The sequence below is a fragment of the Ostrinia nubilalis genome, chromosome 17 (assembly GCF_963855985.1).
Source record: "Ostrinia nubilalis chromosome 17, ilOstNubi1.1, whole genome shotgun sequence".
Classification (NCBI taxonomy): domain Eukaryota; kingdom Metazoa; phylum Arthropoda; class Insecta; order Lepidoptera; family Crambidae; genus Ostrinia; species Ostrinia nubilalis.
The window spans coordinates 8,714,087-8,733,631 of NC_087104.1; the positions used below are offsets into that span (position 1 = coordinate 8,714,087).

At 36.6% G+C, this 19,545-nt stretch overlaps 1 protein-coding gene across 3 annotated transcripts in view; it reads left to right on the forward strand.

Moving 5' to 3' along the window:
* The window catches only part of LOC135080024 (receptor-type tyrosine-protein phosphatase kappa), a 188,418-nt gene that overhangs the window by 30,465 nt on the left and 138,408 nt on the right, over nucleotides 1-19,545 (forward strand). The window lies entirely within an intron of this gene.

Here is a 19,545-nt window from a genome sequence, read left to right on the forward strand (position 1 = left end):
ACTAACAGTCCCGTTAACCCCTCGTACTAATCTAAATACGGTCGAGCGGCGCGGTGGTTATCATTGTGATTTAAAAAATAATTCTAATCTTTACGAGTTCAAAAATAATATTTTTTGTGACAGCATTCTCTCAAGGTTAATAATAAAATTACTTCAACTAAGTATTGCTATGTTATGTCTAGCTAGCAATGCTTTTTCCAATTTCACGCTTCTTCAATATCTCCTTTTAGGATCACTATTAAAGTCTTAAAAGTAACAAAAGTTACATGCCATGTAAAGATTTTCCTAAATGCATTAAAAACAAAAATATGAACGGAATTGAAAAATCTCGGAAAGCGTATTTATAAAATGAAATTCACGTTATCCGGATATACTCGATAGCAACCCTATTCAAATGCATAGCCGCTTGGCTTTCATGAAGTCTCATGTGAAGTTTGAAATAAACGTGGCGTTTGCTTCGTTTAAGCGGTTTTAACGGTGGCTTTCGTTGTATTAAGAGTCACATAGAATTGATATTACAGTGTTATTTTATGAGATTTGTACACATTAAAGACGCCTCACCTTCATGGAGTTTGTCTCAAGGATTGGGATGTCACTTGTTACATAAAAATAGGATTAAATCCTTTATCGGTTCACAGATTATGGCAAAAAATTACAAAATTTCATTTTCAATGTAAAAATAAATAATTAAACATTCCATTTCATTGATAATTCAGAAGACATGAAACCTTTTCAAAAGATCTTCAAATTAAAAGAAGCTACTCAATCTGCTTCATTTTAATCAGATTTCGCTTCTTACAAAAGAACCAGTCGAATCATTATCGAGTTTCGGGTGATATTGAATTTTTGAAGCCATCTCGATGGTCTCAATTACAGATCGGCACTCAATACGCCAGAAATAATTATCTCAGTTCAATGGATTTGTTCAATTGGAGCAGCCATGGCAATGATCGGTTGTGATGACGCATTCATTTTACAGTAATTTGTTTTAAGAGGCATTGGCAGATGGCATTTCAAAAATAGACATGTTTTTGTTACAATTATTCCAATTTATCTAAGAAATATCAATTGATGACAATTTGGGTAGAAATTCATACATACACAGTACAGTATATACTACACACATTCTAATTCAAGTTTTCAGTGTTTCTTTTTCTGTGATAAATGTAACTATGTATCTTTTTTTTTCAGGTAAGTTTCCTGAAATATCGAACGTAACGTAAACACATATTATTATGATGAACTAACGCAACCGGGTAAGAATTTCGACTTCAATGTTCTTCTTAGTATAATTTTTCTAGGGTTTCTTACTTACTGAAATAATTTTAGAGTTAAGTTATTGAATTTGCATCAACTTTTAATGCCGCGGCAGAAAGTCTAGTTTCCAACAGTTTTCTGCGATGAAATTGTGAAAAACGAATCCAGCTCTGTAGAATAGTTTAACATCTAATGGATTTTTCCACAGTAACAGTTTCTTGGTATGAAATTGAATTACAAGAGACTGAACACTTTTCGCTTTATCTGCGAGGATGGCGCTTACACCGTTTCTTTCATTTTGCGTTTTACTACTGCTTTTACTGCTTTTGAACCAAATAATCAGCAGAACAGAAGCAATTTTAGAAAATTTTGATATATGGGACCTAGGAGACGGTTACGGGACCTAGATACAATTTTTGTATAGGAAGACTTATTATTTCCATGATAGTGATATGAAAAATTAAGTATTTTCATATTTTAGTGATAAATGAAGTGCATTTTAATCGGAGGATGTGGATTTTCGGTATCAAACTCAGATAACAGACATATTTTTTTCATAAGTTATTTCCCTTATTTAGGAAGAAAAACGAATAGGCAAAATAAAAAATATGAGTCTAATATTTTCTAATTATCTGCCTGACGGACAAATAATTGAAAGGACATTGTCAGAAACCGCCTAAAAAACCGCCCAAAAACATTAACCCATCATAATTATTTTCTATTTTTTTTAATACATTAAGCACCCTTTCATTCTAATGGACACTTAAGCATTGAAAAATTAAATAAATAAGTCTTTTAACGTTTATTCTATAATACTATTACAACTTCCGGACGTTTTGGTGCGTGGCATGGTCTAAAACCTATCAAGTTCCATAATTTTTGCCGATAAAATCTGTACGAGGCATTACCGTACTTTATTGCTGGGAGTCCATGTATAGTGATGTTCCTGCGGCCATCATAGACAATAAAATATCGATTTTGAAAATAAAATAAATCGATTAAACTGCTTTGAAGACTAGATTTGCGTTAAAAGCTAAAAAGATATTGACAGTTTGACACTATTACAAGAAGATATCTAAAGTGTCCAACTGGTCGAAGGTCGTAAATAAAATAAAAATAATTAGGACCATAAACTGATATTCATGGTATCATAACTGTAAAAGTGTCAGAATCCGATGTTGAATCCAATGCCAGTTGAAGTGTGAGAAACATATATATATTTTTTTTTATGTGACAGGAGGCAAATGAGCAGACGGATCACCTGATATCAACCTAGTATAGTTGCCAGTCTCTCATAATCTATGCCAATGAGGGTTTTCGCGATTGAAAAATCCGCCAGATGGCAATACGTAGACGTGAGGTCCAAATGCTGCATGATTGGTTATTTTTGACATGACATTGACAGATATCCACCAATCATGCAGCATTTGGACCTCGCGTCTACGTATTGCCATCTCGCGGATTTTTCAATCGCGAAAACCCTCATTCATAGCACATGTATAATAATAGACCAAATGAACTTTTATAGATTGTGAAAGAGAAGATAAAGATTTTATTATTTTATTAAAATCTTGCCACGAGGTAGTTTTTCAGTAGAAACCAGGATTGGATAATCGCTACAGGCAAGTATCAGAACATTTTATAAATATTTTTAATCGATTATATCCATGTGAATCGTTTTAATAAATTGTCATTTTACTTTTTCAATTAAAACTTTTTCAATCCCTAGTCTTGTCAAACTGTCATAATGTCAACAAATTATAAATGTCACGTCAGTTGACTCAATTTCAGTCTTCTGTGCGTTTATTGTATTTTTATTTCAATGAAATAGTGCTAAAGGGTTAGTACTAAAACTGAAAGCCTTTTTTCAGAAAGAAAACCAATGTGGTGCCCTTATTATTCATGCTGTTTGAAAGTTACAAGTCAGTGATACAGAGTTGCCGACATTATAACTCCGTAGTGATACCATACCAAAGAAGAAGTTTTCCTAAACACTTGTGTTGTTTTTATATGTGATCGAATAAAAAGGATTAATTCTACTGCTCAAATGGAATAACTTATCCCAAGAGACCGAATATAAAAAAAACCTCTCCATAGAAATTATCACCATCACGAGGATGTGAATTTTTTTTGAGAATTTGATATTGGTCCTGTAAGAAAAGTAGTTGTATTTCAGTAGTAGAATCAACCCTTCTTGTTTCATCAGCAAGAGTAACTATAAAAACGCCCTGTAGGTAGGTATTATTAAGCTGAAGAGTTTGTTTAGTGTCAAAGACTGTCACACAGTGTAACTTAAATTGGCATATTATGATAATGAACATAAAAACTTAAATAAATATTTATGTTAATATTTTTTCTATTTATTTATTTTCCCAAAGCTTCACAGTGACAGCTGAAACAGCAATACTGTTAACAAAACAGTAAAACTAAACTTGGAACAAACTGTTACAAATATGAGGGGTTTAATATTTTACAAATTAAAATAAAACCGCATGTTGCTTTACTTTCTCGTATAGGTAATAAATGTAATTAATGGCTAGATTATTAATGTTACTTTGTTACCCTCAATAGTGAGGAAATCTTATAAAATGGTAACCCTGATTTTTATTGTCATTCAAGTGCTCTTTCTTCGCATAGGCTTCTGTGATTTGGCCAAGGGCCACACACATTGCGATAACATTATGCGACATTGATTTGACAGCAGCGGAGTGAAGTCTTGCGACTATGCAAAATGATACCCTGTAATCGTAGCGCATACAGACATAGACGGGGCGGGGCACATAGCTCGTAGAGCTGATGGCCGCTGGGGCAGGAAAGTTCTTGAGTGGCGACCACGAGCCGAAAGACGTAGCGTGGGCAGGCCTCCCACTAGGTGGACCGACGATCTGGTGAAGGTCGCGGGAGGTGCCTGTATGCGAGCGGTGCAGGATCGGTCTTCGTGGAAATCCTTGGGGGAGGCCTTTGTCCAGCAGTGGACGTCTTTTCGGCTGAAACGAACGAACGAACGATACGTATTACCACTATTTACCAGACATTACTATTTATTGCATACTCGCCGGATTACACGTATGAGCACGCGCGTAACAGCTTCGGCCTTGCATTATTATAAGATCTTGTTCCGCCCTTTTACGAACTTCCTCCGTGAGGATATCCCCGCCGAATTCTATGATGAACCTATCAAAAGTCATATTCTGCAATGTCAACCCACCACAAGGTGGACCGACGACCTGATAAAGGTAGCGGGAAGGCGCTGGATGCAGGCCGCTACCAACCGTGCGATGTGGAAGTCATTGGGGGAGGCCTATGTTCAGTAGTGGACGTCCTGTGGCTGAAATGATGATGATGATGAAGAAATGAATGAAAATGACAAATCTTCGAACGTGTATAATACCGTGCCAAAGTAATCATATAATTTTGGCACCTTAATAACTATTGCCGTTTTTGTTGTAAAGATCATGCAGCGCTACTTGCGGATATTATTGGAAAGAAAACTATGTGGGCTCTAGATCTGAAGCCGCTTTAACGAACACGAAGTGCTCATACAATGCGGCGTATTTTCTTCCAGTCTTTAGTCAGGACTTTAGTCGAATTAAAACCCCGGTTGAACGTGATATAGCCGCACTAGAATACGATGCTTTTTTGCATAATCGCAAGACTTCGTTCCGGTGTCGACCGAATGTTATCATGATGTATGTGGCCCAGGGGTTACCGTAGCCGCTAAGGTTTGAAACTTCTTGCTTAAAATATTGTAGTCTTTGGCATAGACTACGATGGTAGTCATGGAGATAGGAGTTTGTTATCTCGTGTCAGATGTAAATGGTGAAAAGAAAACTCATGATTCGTGGTATTTTTATGTAATATGTAGGTATTTTATAAAAGTGGAACCCCGAGTGATCTCCAAAACCCATTCTATTATTATATACGATTCGGCTTCGATATCTATAATACAATAGGAGTTTATTTCATGTGTCAGATGACAAGGGTGGAAACAACCTACGATTCATGTTGTTTATTTACGTGCAATATGTGGGCATATTGTAAAAGTGGAATGCCGAGTTGTATTTCTAAAACTTGTTCTATTATTTTATACTATTTGGCTGCGACTCGGCGTGACGACAATACAAAACATTTTTCGCGAATCGGTGTTCATACATTCACACAATACATTAGACGCCATGTTGTCATAAACGACATATTATAAAATCGCTGTGATTTAATATTCTTAATCATTAATTTTATGGCAAGTGTCCATCAGGAATCATTGTTCTTACACACAGAATCGTATTATTTCGCTTTCGGGTAGTAATATGTCAAAATTATTGGTTCTTTAGGCGAACAATGTATGGAGAACGAACATTGTCCTTTTGCCATCTAGCCTATTGACCGCAATCGCACCTGGTGTTAAGTGAGATGCAGTCTAGGATGGTGCATATCTGCCATGTAAGTGCCTATTCACTCTCGCCTTGAAAAGTTTTCAGTTAACCATTTTATAATATTACCTTTCGATCACAATATTTTGGCTAACACCTGTTCGAATTTAGCTCTATTATACCGCTCTGTTATTTTACGTCACAATATCGTTACGTTGTGACACACAGCCGCTGCAACCAATATCATGGCGGGGTTGTTATGCAAATAGCCCCATTTGAATTCCCGCTAGATCGGTTTGCGTTGCGCGGTCGACCGTTGTGGCTGTATTATCGAATTTTGATCAATCAGTTTTTTATTGTTGAGAGTTTAAAATGATAAAAAGTATGAAGAATGATGAAGCATATAGCTATATAAAATACACAAATTGTGGGGTAAAAAAATGTGGAGGCTTTATTACACTAAAGAAATCATGAAACTACTTGTTATTGTTAAAAAAAAAAACAAAAGAGCTTAAAAGCTTATTTGCAGGAAATAGTTATATTTTTTTATTATTTTTAAATTTTCCACGTGAATCATAAATTTTTCACCGATGTAACTCAATTTAATTATGTTTTGATATGTAAATACTAGGTGTGGATTATTTTAACAAACATAGCAACTTTGCAATCATGTTACTTTTCTAACTGCTTTTACATAAAGATGACTCGGTGAATAAAATATCAGATATACCATGACACCTCAACCTACCACGTTTTCAATAATATACTTTTAGAAACTACCTATTAATATATACAGTGTGTCCGGGCATGTAGTGATCAAACTTTAAGGGCGTAATCTATGGGCAATTTTATTGATGAAAATACTTCAATTTTGGGGCTTGACCCATTTCTCGCAAAATTACAAGGATTTAAGTTTTTAATTTTTAGCTTTCGCTCTTCCTTCAAAAACAAGTGTAAGCGTGGGTAACTTAACACTAATAAGCAAAAAAATTATATCATGCGATAGCCAATAAAATTATCTATTAGTAAAGTAGAAAACAGACACAAGTTTCATACATTTTAAGGGAGTAGGAATGGATTAAAGTTTCACTTCTTTTTCAGTTATTTTCCAACACAAGAAAAACCAGGTCGTTAAGGTATGTTTTATTTGCACTGTATTATTAGTATTTGAGCTATTCTACAAAACAAATGTAAATTTATTAGTCTACGTCTATTAGTTTCGACGTAATTGTTAAACAAAGACACCCCTTCCCAGCGGTTTCCATAGCGCACGCGACATGCGAAAATGCACTGCATGAAAGAATCACACAACCTATTCTGATTACATACTAGCCGCGCTATGGAATCGCTGGGAAAGGGTATCTTTGTTCAACAATTACGTCAAAACTAATAGACGTAGACCAATAAATTTACATTCGTTTTGTAGAATAGCTCAAATACTAATAATACAATGCAAATAAAACATACCTTGACGACCTGGTTTTTCTTGTGTTGGAAAATAACTGAAAAATAAGTGAAAAAAGTCATGATTTTTCTAATTAAATCCATTCTTACCCATTTAAAATGTATAAAACTTGTGTTTGTTTTTTACTTTTACTAATACATTATTTTATTGGCTATCGCATGATATAATTTTTTTGCTTATTAGTGTTAAGTTACCCAAGCTTTCACTTGTTTTTGAAGAAAGAGGCGAAAACTAAAAATTAAAAACTTAAATCCTTGTAATTTTGCGAGAAATGGGTCAAGCCCCAAAATTGAAGTATTTTCATCGATCAAATTGCCCATAGATTACGCCCTTAAAGTTTGATCACTACATGCCCGGACACACTGTATAAATTGAGCCAGATAACAGCTCCAATCCAATATCGGTCACAGGGATGTTTCACGTTAGGTATGCAAATGATCCTCCCATTGGTATTCACCCGTTCAGTTTGCGTTGCGCGTACGCGCGATGCAATGGCCGCGCGGTCAACGGTGATCAAGCTCTTTGAAATTTAAGCTTTATGTTTGTGTGTATTGTGAATTCAAGTGGCAGTGGGCGGGGCACATAGCTCGTAGAGACGATGGCCGTTGGGGCAGGAAAGTTCTCGAGTGGCGACCACGCGGGCTGGAAGACGTAGCGTGGGCAGGCCTCCTACTAGGTGGACCGACGATCTGGTAAAGGTCGCGGAAAGAGCCTGGATGCGGGGAGCGCAGGATGGTTAATTGTGGAAAACCTTGGGGGAGGCCTTTATCCAGCAGTGGGCGTAATTTGGCTGAAACGACGACGACGACTGTGAAATTAATTAGAGATAAGCAATTAATTATAGAGCTATAAAACACTCACTCATTCACTTGATTTTATTTGCCAACTTTTTTCGAACTAAGATGCTATCGAAAATCTATCAAAAGCAACCTTTTGTGAATTTCAAGTAGATGTTTGGCATTCATGAAAAACGAAAGTTTTATTGTTTACATACTAGATTTTTCACTTACTCAAGTTTACTGTATTAATGCTCTATAAACATAAACAATAATACCGTTAGGCAAAATAAAACTCTATTTAACTTACACAAGTATCTGAAAAAAATGTTTTTTTTTTTTACTTAAAACTTAATTAAACTTATACGTTAAAGGTCGTTGCTCCGATTAACGTTATACCAGTTCAAGTATAACTTTAATGAATAATTTCATCAGCGAGCGAGAGAGCGCGATTTATCATTGGCCACATTTAAAAGTGCTATTAAATTATCCTTCTGAAACTCCGGATCCGTCCTGCGGGAATGAAAGGGTGAATTATGAAGGATTGTCAGCGGCACTTCATTAACAGGAGAACATTCCTATTCGGTTGGTAAGGATGTCTGTAGAGTGCTTAATCTGTGTTATTTTTAAGTGCCTATTTTGTTATTTGAGTGAATGGCGACACACTCGGCTGCCTCCTTGGCCGCGCGACACTGGCCACCAAGAAAACTACGTTCTTTTCTCGACGACCAATATCGATGTTCTTTTGTTTTTCTTCTCTTGCTCGTCTCTTGATTTTTCTCACGTTTGCAATTCCACGATTCGAAATAAAAAAAAACATTTTACCTCGAGTATTAAAAAGATACCACGAAGCACATTATGTAACACAAGATTTACATTGGGCATTTAAAAGATTTAGATTTACTATTAGGCTTTTTGAAAACACTCTAGCTAGAGTACTGCGAAAAAAGTGCTTTAAAAAAATGACTCTTTAAATCCAAAGATCACCAATCCATTGAAGAACAAGGAAAACGTCTATATCGGTATCGGTAAATCGGCCTTATACAATACTTCAGGATAATATTTTTAATACGCCTTCATTCTTCACCTTTATGGAACTTGAGATGGTTCTGTCTAGCGGCAAATAAACGAGACTCCTTTGTGCAATTCAAAACAATGCTCTAGTGGTGAATAAATAGTTTCAGCAGACAATCTTTTAAAGTTTCCGTTCTTGAATCAATCTTAAGTTTTTTTCTCATAAATCACTCTATGATTGGTGAAAACTTCATGAAAGAAGAACGGTCATCTGTGACCCAGGCCCGACAGAAACGAGACACCTACCTCAGTTTTTTTGTCATGTCTTAATTAGTTAAATTTTATATTTTTTATATTCGAAATCTATGCTAATCCGGCTGTATTTCCAGGTCACCTAGATACATTCCATAGCAGCTGTAATAGACATTTAGGTACATACATTTACCAATTTTGGTGATAAATAGGCATTTTGTATTAGTTTTTGTATAACGCCTAAACAAAAACAAAGGGTAATATTTTGGTGTTATTATATAGATTTCGAATATAAAAAATATATAATTTAACTAATTAAAACATGACAAAAAAACTGAGGTATGTCTCGTTTCTGTCGGGTCTGGGTTTTTTTTGTATGGGGCGTGACCGTTCTTCTTTTAACTCGACACTGGCAAGAGGCATAGCGTAGCCATATAAAAAACTTCATGAAAATTCCTTTAGTAGTTTTTGAGTTTATCGCGAATAGACAAACATATGCGGTGGAGGATTGTTTGATGTGTTTATTTAGAATTTTCCCTACCTATTCAATTTTAGTTTTCGGGTAATTTATCTCTCTCGAACACAAATTCATGTTTCACCGGATTAAAAAAAAAATTCAGAAATTCAAAAGGAATCACTCCGCTTTTTTAACAACTTAATAACAAAATAAACACATTACCACTCTTTTTCGTCGCGCAGTCGGGTAATAAAGAAGCAACAATCGCAAGTTAGCTTAAGTGGTTAAAAATCCGGTTATAAATCCTTTGCTTATCGGTGTCTTAATAACTTATTGACAAATTTTAGAAGGGTTACAACGCAATTCGTGAAAATGTGCGCAATCCCTTTTTATCGCGCGATATGATTCTATCGATTCGAAATTAACCCCCATTCGAATAATGACAGCGTTCACAACAGACCGGCGTCAGTTATAAATCCTGAGTTCCATCTATCATCGGCGATAATGGGGTGAAGAGTGCGGCAATCAATGTGGAGACCCATTAGACGGGAGGTGGGAGATTTACCCCCAGATTTACCCCATTTGGTGGCTCACACGAAATGGAAAGAGGACAAATCCAATTTTACAGCACGCGAAATCGGGACGTTTTTGAAACATAATAATCGCAATGCAAATATTGGATGTGTGAATATTTAACTCGTTTTGATGAAAAATGCTTTGCTGAAAAGCTTTTTTGGTGGATAAATTTTTAGCATAATTCGCACAATATGATCGAATTAAACTGTGTTTCACTTCCTAGTATTTATTACAATTGCGTGTAGACAGAATCAAATATGAAATACTTTTTGCGCCTTGAGGATTTTCAGTCGTTCATAAAGTTGGCTATAAGCACTGTTTTTTAATAAAGGAACAGCGTTCTTATTATACCTATTATAGAACACTATTAACCCCACAAAAGCCTACTCATCATTGTTGTCAACAAATCGTTTGTGCTGAGTCGCGTATTTCCTATCTACGCTAAGACAAAAGCATGCTCTCCACCGAAGGCACGTAAGCTCGAGTGGCGGGGAATTTGTTTAAACGGGACAAGAGAGCATTGCCAATTACGAGGTCGCAGCGTTGGATATCTTAATTAAGGACCCCACTGTTTTATTTGCTTCGATGTATCGGGAATCGAGGCCGTGTTATTACAGGTTGAGTAGTGCGATGTACTCGTAGCACTACTTATTCCAGTGGTCTTTACATAACTCTATTTTTCTTTTTCTTTGCGAGATTTTTTATGTGTCTTTTATATCCTTCGTGATTTCAATAAGTTTCATGATAAATTAATGCTTTAAATAAGAAATTGTTTGTTTATGGGTGTAAACAGTGTGTTCCCATTTACCTTTAAAATGATTGAATTTCACTGGAAATCGTTTATAGATTAGGTGAAGGTTATGGCAGTATAATTTGGCAGATAGCACTATAATATTTTGTTTATTTGAAACTTAAATTAAAAAATCTACTAGCTCAGCAACAAACCAGTGTTATAAACATAAAAAATCAGTCACATTATTACATAATGTGTCGCAGTAATACGAGCAAATTCGCAAGCAAATCCAGAGGGAACTCGTGAAATAATACGGGAACCATATCTCTTATTGCGCGGTGATAAAGGCGATTAGGACGTGGCAAATTGTGATTTCATTCGACATGAAATCTATTTTATTTTATCCTTTTGATGCTCGTGACCCAGTTCTCGTGTTTGAACATTCGTATGGATAAGGTAGTAAACAATTTCGTACCAAGTGTCTAACTGAAAGTAAAGTTATCAAGACTTTCTCTTGAGATAGACATGTTTATTTCTTTATTTTGTAAGGAGGAATATTATAGCGTGTAAATAAATCTTGCGATAAACACGTTTAAGTAAGTAAAGCTAACTACTTCATAAACAATCATCATTTTTTTCATTATTATAAGCATGTCTTTTGGATCAAAATCAGTGGATCAGTCACTTCAGTCGTTACAACTTACGCTACTAATGGAATGGTTAAGGTACTTATATAAACAACTACTAAGTAGTTCTAAATGTGGGGACCTAGGGATGTTATTAGTATTTTAGTTCCAAAGAAACATCCTAAGTGTAACATTAATAATTTTATTTTGGAAGACCGAGGAGAGTTGTAACAGAGCAGAGTTGAGACATTGTCGATTTTTTGGAACTTATTAACTACTAGCGAGCTCGTAACAGTGCGCGATTTTTAGTTCAAGTCTCGAGCTAACAAATACGTGCTGTTGCGAGCTCGCTGATAGTTAATAAGTTCCAAAAAATCGTCAATGTCTCTACTCTCCTCTGTTACAACTCTTCTCGATCTCCCCTACATATTAATAAAATATTAATTTCCTTCGAGAACATATTCAGGTAAGTAAATAGCGGTTTTATGTGATTTAATTTTACAACGACAGCAAATAAATATGAATACGGAAAGCACTTAAGCTAATTGGTATACTTCAGATGGGAAATTATCGTAAAACACGATGAAATTCAATTTCCACGCGCAGGTTAAGTGCCACAAGTGATATTCATGATAAATATTGTGTTTTATTTCCCGTTTCCCGGTTACGTTGACGGGTTTTGTTCTTTTGACAGCGTTGAGCATACTCCGTGCCAATAGACACCGGCAATTTTTGAAACAAATTAAATGGAATAATGAATGATCCCACCATAGAGATGCCAACTAATGCGCTGAGTGAACTCAGTGTCGCATTAGAAATTGACACAAGGTAATCAAAATATGTGCTTATTATCCACTGCAGCAATGTGTTCTGTTTTTGAGCATATTGCTGCGACACCGGCCCCGTCCCCTTTTCACATCTCCCTTTAGTTTCTGTGATCTGTGGATCCCACCAATCACATTTTCATGTAAAATGTTGTCAAGAAGAAACCACAATGGCTCGCACTGTGAAAAAGTTATATAGAAAAAGTTAGTTAGTCAGATCTCATGCAGAAACAAGCTTCTAACTACAAGCCCTAACTAAACAAACTCTACGACTTAGTCAAAATATGTGGTACAGTCGTTTCGCTATCATCATTTATGGGCCTAAGGTGTAAAATTATATGCACAGGTTGGATTACTTTGTTGTATAAACTATTTCTTACAGTAACAAACGGCTACATTTTTTTTACAAGGGTTTAAAGTGTTTTTAGTTAGGTCCCCAAATATCGAACTGTCTATCTGTACTGAAATAATCAATTAATGTTAATAGGGGTACGAGAGGGTTTAGTCTCTCTTTATAAATATGACAAAACTGTCAGTTTCTATGGGCACGGTATACGTTTCAGATGAGTGAGTTATATTCTGTTTGAGATCCTTTATGAGGCAGTCTAGCATATTTTTATGCGGATGCTTGCTACGAAATAATACATTAAATTGCTTGTGACTACGGAGGCAGCCTGGCAGGTTGAGTGTTACAATGAACAAGGGTCCCGACACCTCACAAGTTATGATAACCCTTCATTTTTTATTTAACTGTTTATTTGGTAAACAATAACCAAAGTTGTAATACACGTTAAACAGTGTATAAAAATAATTAATGTTAAAAGCGCGTGTAAGTTTTATTAGTAACTTTCTAGCTTTTGCCAGGGACTTCGTCCGCGTAGAAGTCGAAAACGTTCTCATAGGATTTTTAAATGTTTTTTTTTAACGCAGGGTTAATCTAACGTGATATCTATGTTACATCACACGTTTTACAAGCTTTTATTCCTAATAAACTTTTTAGAAGCATCATCCTCTAAAAGATCTATCAACCAATAGATTTATATCGGTTTTATAATTACCTATCTAAAAAAAAATCGTTTCTTTTTCTTCAGCCAAGATGGCTGTTTATTGGAAAACAATCATTAAGTATTTTATAACTACAACCCTGCTACCGACATCGTCTCGGTCGGTGTTGACGTAGGCTAACTAACTCTAGACACTAATTCTAACAATCCGCTAAGTTCTGTGCTGACAGCTCGAAACTTAGTTCTTTGAGTTTCACCTACTGCGAGTGTAGGTTAGAGGAACTTCATCGCTATTAAACCTTAACTCTATCATTTAATTAAATTTTGTGTAAAACGACAGACAAATACTTTTTTAATTACCTAAATTTTATTATCAGACTCGTCGCTACGTCAGTCACTTAAAAACCTGAGAGACGTGAATAGGTATAACTTTTAAGATTTAAAACTTTTGCGTTCCATTTCAATTAAAATGCGCGACGTTTTTGAGTTACATGCACTCACGGCTTGACTTTTTGTGACGAACCATCGTGTGTGGTCGTTCTAAAAGCCAGTTATCTACAAAGACGGGGCAAATTGTGATTACAAAAGGCACAAAGTGACGTTTAATTTTGCCAGCGCAGTTCACCGATACAAATAAGGCAATTAGCCGGTGCAGTCGCAACGTCCCTCCCAATCAGTTCACTTTACACTCAAATCGATACACTTGGCGCCAGTAAACTATCATTAATTTGAGATTTCTTTATCCAGTAGAAAGCTAGGTTTTACGTGTTGTTTGTATCATTCTGAGACTAATCCAATATTAGCAGGCGAAGCCGCGGGCTAAAGATAGTTTACAAAGGCTAAAAGTGACCTTTATTTTTTAGCTTACGATACAAAACAGACTGGCTGCTTTAGCCGGTACAGTCATAATGCCTCTTCCTATCAGCCCACTTTACACTCAAATCGATAAGTACACTTAGCGCCAACGGATTTCTGAATTATTTCACGATTTTAAAGAATTATTTCACGAGCAGAAAGTTACAACAGGCTAAGTAAGTATTATCTTTCTGTGTGAGACCGAAATGTTTTCAAGCAAAGCCGCGGACTAAACAGTTATTTACAAAGACAGGGCTAAATTACAGAAAATGCTGTTTTTCTTGGCGCAAGGCTGGCTTCATTACCCGGTGCAGTCGTGCCGTCGCTCCCAATCAGTCTAGTTTACAGTCGAATCGATAGACTTGGCGCCGACGGGACTGGGACGAAGATAGTCAAACGTTTAACGGCTTTAACTAAATAACTTTCAAAGTAGAAAGAGAGAGAGTGGTCCTGCCACTCTTTCCGTGGATGCCGTAACAGGCAGCTGACTAAACGAAAGATATGGGAACATCCGATAATAGGCTTTACTTTTACTGGGCCATGTTAATAACCAAATATCTGTGTTGTTTCTGCATTAATAAGAAAACAAAAAAAAATATTTTACATTAAAAAAACATTCTTGCGTAGCAAAAACACCAGTTGGGAAGGACCAACTAACTGGTCTGGCCTGTAACACATACAAGATAGGCATTTTGCTTCTACACTAAACCTGTCCTATAAGACCTGAAGATGTCACTATCAGACGAAGCATGTTAATAGAGCATGCAGAATCAGAATCAAAAAATCCAGATCTTTGAGTTAGGATACTAGCACTATAATTAATGACTCTCATTATAGCACATATTTAAATAAAGAAAAAACCTATGTGTTTGCTAAATACTCAAGCGCTATAAATAGTAAAGTGGTGACCACACTAACCGACGTGAGAGCGAACGAAATAACGACATTATTTTGACGACATTTTCGTTTTGGGATAGCGTACGTGCCTGAGGCGCTTCACTGCAAAATTATCTTGATATTTTGGATCAATCTGTCTTTTTCACTCCCCTGGCGTCCTGACGTGAGCCAGATCGACAGATAGGGCAAAAAATGTTTTAAGGAAAAGAGCCTCTACACTTAAATGGTGCCATTATAAATTGGAGAGATGTTTTAGTTGAATTTGATACGTGAATAAAGTCGCAAATAGAAAATAAATCCCACCAATATATTTTCATCATTACATGTAGAGTCAAGCTTTTAACTCTGCACAAATATGTAATAAATAGTAGAGTAATGTACTACCTAGTTTATGTCCATCTGAAATAATAGACCTTTTGAAGAAATAATATCCACGTGTCATTTTCTACCTCACATATCCTCAAGACACTTAAAAATCCATTTTCTTTTTATAATATTAGTTTCATTAGGTAGTATTCTTATATCTTAGATGTTCAACGATAAGCCAAATTAACTCCGCATCCTCAAACGTGAAATTACTAAACCGTTTTTTCCCGTAAACTCGGGCTTACAGGTTCCAAAGCGGGGATGTTCAAAGCGCAACCTACGAGTATATCCCATGGCGTCCCAATTACCCAATCGTTTGTTCCGGCTGAGTGCATGTGGGGGAATTAGGAGCCGTGTGTCCAGGGACGTATCTGCTGCCGTATCTGCCGTATCAATGCTACGGGGCCCCGGAATACAGAGGCCCCAGTGCCAGACTTTTTGAAATTAGACTTCTCACAGATAATAGACTTTTAGTCTAATTCTACTTATACACTATAGCACTATGCCCATGCGGCGAGGAAGTCGTAGAGAGCCGCGATCACGCACTTTGGGAATGTAACCTCTATGACGAAGCTCGACAGAAGATGCTGGATGCGATACGGAGAGCCGAGCAAGGACCTGTTTATCACCAGGACCTCACGAGTAGTCGCAGTAACTGGATCGCGCTGCGCGAGTTCGCGCACTCCTGGCACACAATCAGGCGAAGTTATGAGAAGAAGTGACGACATTTATCAACGATAGCAGCCCGACGCGAAGTACCGTATTTGTGGTGTCAAGCCCCAGAAGGGGGAGAATTGACTATGAGAAGGGACATGGATCAGAGAAATTTGTAGGGAGTCAAGCAAAACGCCCGGGGAAAAGAGCCCAGAGCAAGTACCCGCGCGCTCTCCCGAGATTCGGTTCGTACGCCGTGAGGCAGGAAGAACCATGGGTGGTGGTGGGTAGTCCAATTCTAATTTGTATGAAAAATCGGCCGATACCAATGTGCGCACTTTTTTACATGTCCATAGTGATTAACAGCCCGACCCAATTAAAAGTCTGTTCTGCGGCTAGGCTTAGATAGAGTAGGCATCTACTAACCGCCTCTGTGGTCTAGTGGTACGACCACCCTGTTTCTGACGCAGAGGTCCCGGGTTCGATTCCCAGTGGGGGCAGATTTTTCTGTTCGGTTTGGTTGGTGGTAGGGCTTGTTCTAAGTCCGCCTGGCTAGCTACCACCATCTTACCTAAGTCTGTCGCCATAACAACAATGTTAACGGCATTGTTGTGTTCCGGCAGTTAGAGGTAAGATAGCTAGTTCCTCCGTAGTTGAGGATTCCGGGTGAAGCTCGCTTCCACCTTCGGCCTGATCATCATTTACCATCAGGTGTGTATCTCACCGCCAATAGCTTCCTATCGTTGTGAATAAAAAAAATCTCTATGAAAATTTTATAATCTTGCAATGACCTTCTTTGATGAATAGGGTCCTTTGATCTAATAGTATTTTTTATAATATAGAAGGGGCCCCTAGAAGGGGAACAAATATTTTTGCAGGGCCCGTAAAGGCACGCTATGCCACTGCGTGTGTCGGAACAATGCCGCCGTGGAGGAGAAAATTTGAACGAGATTATCTATCGGGCGAATTACTGTTTTGGCCTTTGAGGCGTTCTGGATACGATATCGAACCATTTACGAACGGTTACTTTAATGTTATGTCTAGTGGTTAGAGAATCGGACGATAAGTTTTGGATTAAAGTTATACATACACAGAGTGGTAAAGTTTATAATATTTTTCAATTTTTGGAAAATTATAAGTTACCTAAATCACAATAAGAAAATTATTAAAACATATTCTAGTTGTACAAGATTAAAATGTTTAAAAAAATTATTGTGAATAGTTTAATATATTTAAAAAATAAAGACGTGTTTTAAAAGATGTTTAGTAGTTGGATTTACCTACATAGGTAATTAGGTACCAATAGGTACTTCAATTGAAAGGTATTTCAATCATTCAGATTTAGTCACTCGGATTTACTATTCGGATTACCTCTTTTAAGTAGAATTACTCAACTATATGTGAACAAAGCTCACGGTCGTTGTTTTCCGCAAAATGTTATTCGCTGTCCTTGTGGGTCTAGACAAAGTGCAAATTATAATCGCAAACCAGTCGAAAAGTGGTCGAAAAGCCCCTTTTTTGTACGGAGTTTTGACGGATTCGATTTTCGATTCGATCAAAAAGTGCGTTTTGTCTAGGGGGGTTGTGTTATCTTGTCAAACTTACACCACAAGGAATCTTGACACCGAATACTGATTGTTCCAAAATAAATATTTATGTCACTATTTTTCCGGTGAAACTCGAGTAAGTACTCAGAGGCTCTCGTGTCGGTATTGCCGTAATGGACTTCAGACGTAGACACTAAATTTAAAAGTTAAAACATTACGCCCCTCGAAGCAGCACGTCGGGTTGGGTTACTGGCCCATTACGTAAGTTTACATTAGTATTTTCTGCTATATTCAGTTACGGGTTCACAAAGTTCTATGAAGAACGTAATAAATATTATTAATTAGGTAGGTATTTATTATAAGCGTGAAAATAGATTTCTAGGAAAACTGAACGATATACCTACAGTCGATAGCACCTCAAACATAAAATGTTAGTTTCACAATAACAACTGTAACTGCATCTGTAACAACTAAGGCTGGGTTGCACCATCTTACTTTAACTTCAGCAAACGTCAAAAATCTGTCATATCCAAAAAAAAGGACCGGTTGTCGTCAAAGTCACGGTCAAAGTTAAGTAGGTGGCGCAATTCAGCCTAAGTAAGCTGATGTTAGGTTTTGTTGTATTATTGTCCTTACTTGCCTCGGGTAGAGAATGTAGTTCGCTAGCGTTCGGTCGTATGTCTTCAAAAATTTGATCTCATGTTTATCAAAACACTAACACACCACTTAGGCTGAGTTAGGTGGTGCAACCTAACTTAAACGGTAACTAAAACGATTTTCGGTGCTTTTTGTATGGTGTTTGACTGATTTTTGACGTTTGTTAAAGTTAAAGTAAGATAGTGCAACTCAGCCACAGTAGGTACAATATATCAGAAACTGGCTTAATCGGGTAAGTCGGCAAAATATTGAGAAATCACGATGATTTTGCATCTCAACGCCTGAATGAAAAAATATCTTGTGGCTTAATAATTACATCTAATGATAAACTCAGCGCCATGATCTGCAGTATTGTGTCGACAACATTAATCACAATTAGCATCGTTTAGACAAACAAATTAGCGGAGATAATGAACGTAGCAATTTAATCAGGTTAAGTTTGGGGCCGTCCGCCATTGTTGACGTCCTTAAGTATGCGGGGCTAATTGAGTTCTGAGAACTAAAGTTTGGGAACGCGAGGTTTTGGGGATGACTATAGGTTTTGAGTAGTTTTGTGTTTTAGTGAAATGTCGGAATGGGAATATTTTCCCATTCAGTACTATTCTCCTAAAGATTTTGTTGAAAGTTGGACTATGAGGTGTAGGTTACCTAACAAGCGCGGCGCCATACTGCTATAGATTTTGTATGGGATTCCAATGAAGTCACTATTTTGGTAACTGACTTTCTCACTGTTGCAGTAAGTATTACACAGTTAGAATAGACTAAAATATTATGTTCTGTTTTCTTTCATAAAATGTGTAGGAATTATTGATAAATGTATCAAATACCCAATTACATTTGCCTGTGAACAGCGATATATCGTGAAAACTGGACTATAACTGCAAAAAAGGGCACTTCAAATAATTAATCCAGTCATCGTTCAAACTTTCATTCGTTTAAAATCGTCGATGAAAATTTTTACAGCATTTTCCTGAAAGCTTTTGGAATTATTAACGTTTGTCAAAAACTTTCACATGCGAGCATGTTTCAGTTTTTCAGTTTTAGCAAAGGCATTAATTTTGTCATAACAAAAGCTTGTTTGCTAGTTATATTTAAAAAGTTCCGATGCTAACAAAGGATTTACGTGGAAATAAAGTGAAATTGTGAATTAATTAGAAAGCGTCGCATATAAAATATTTTTAAAAGTTCTTTCATGTGGAATACCCAGAATTCAAT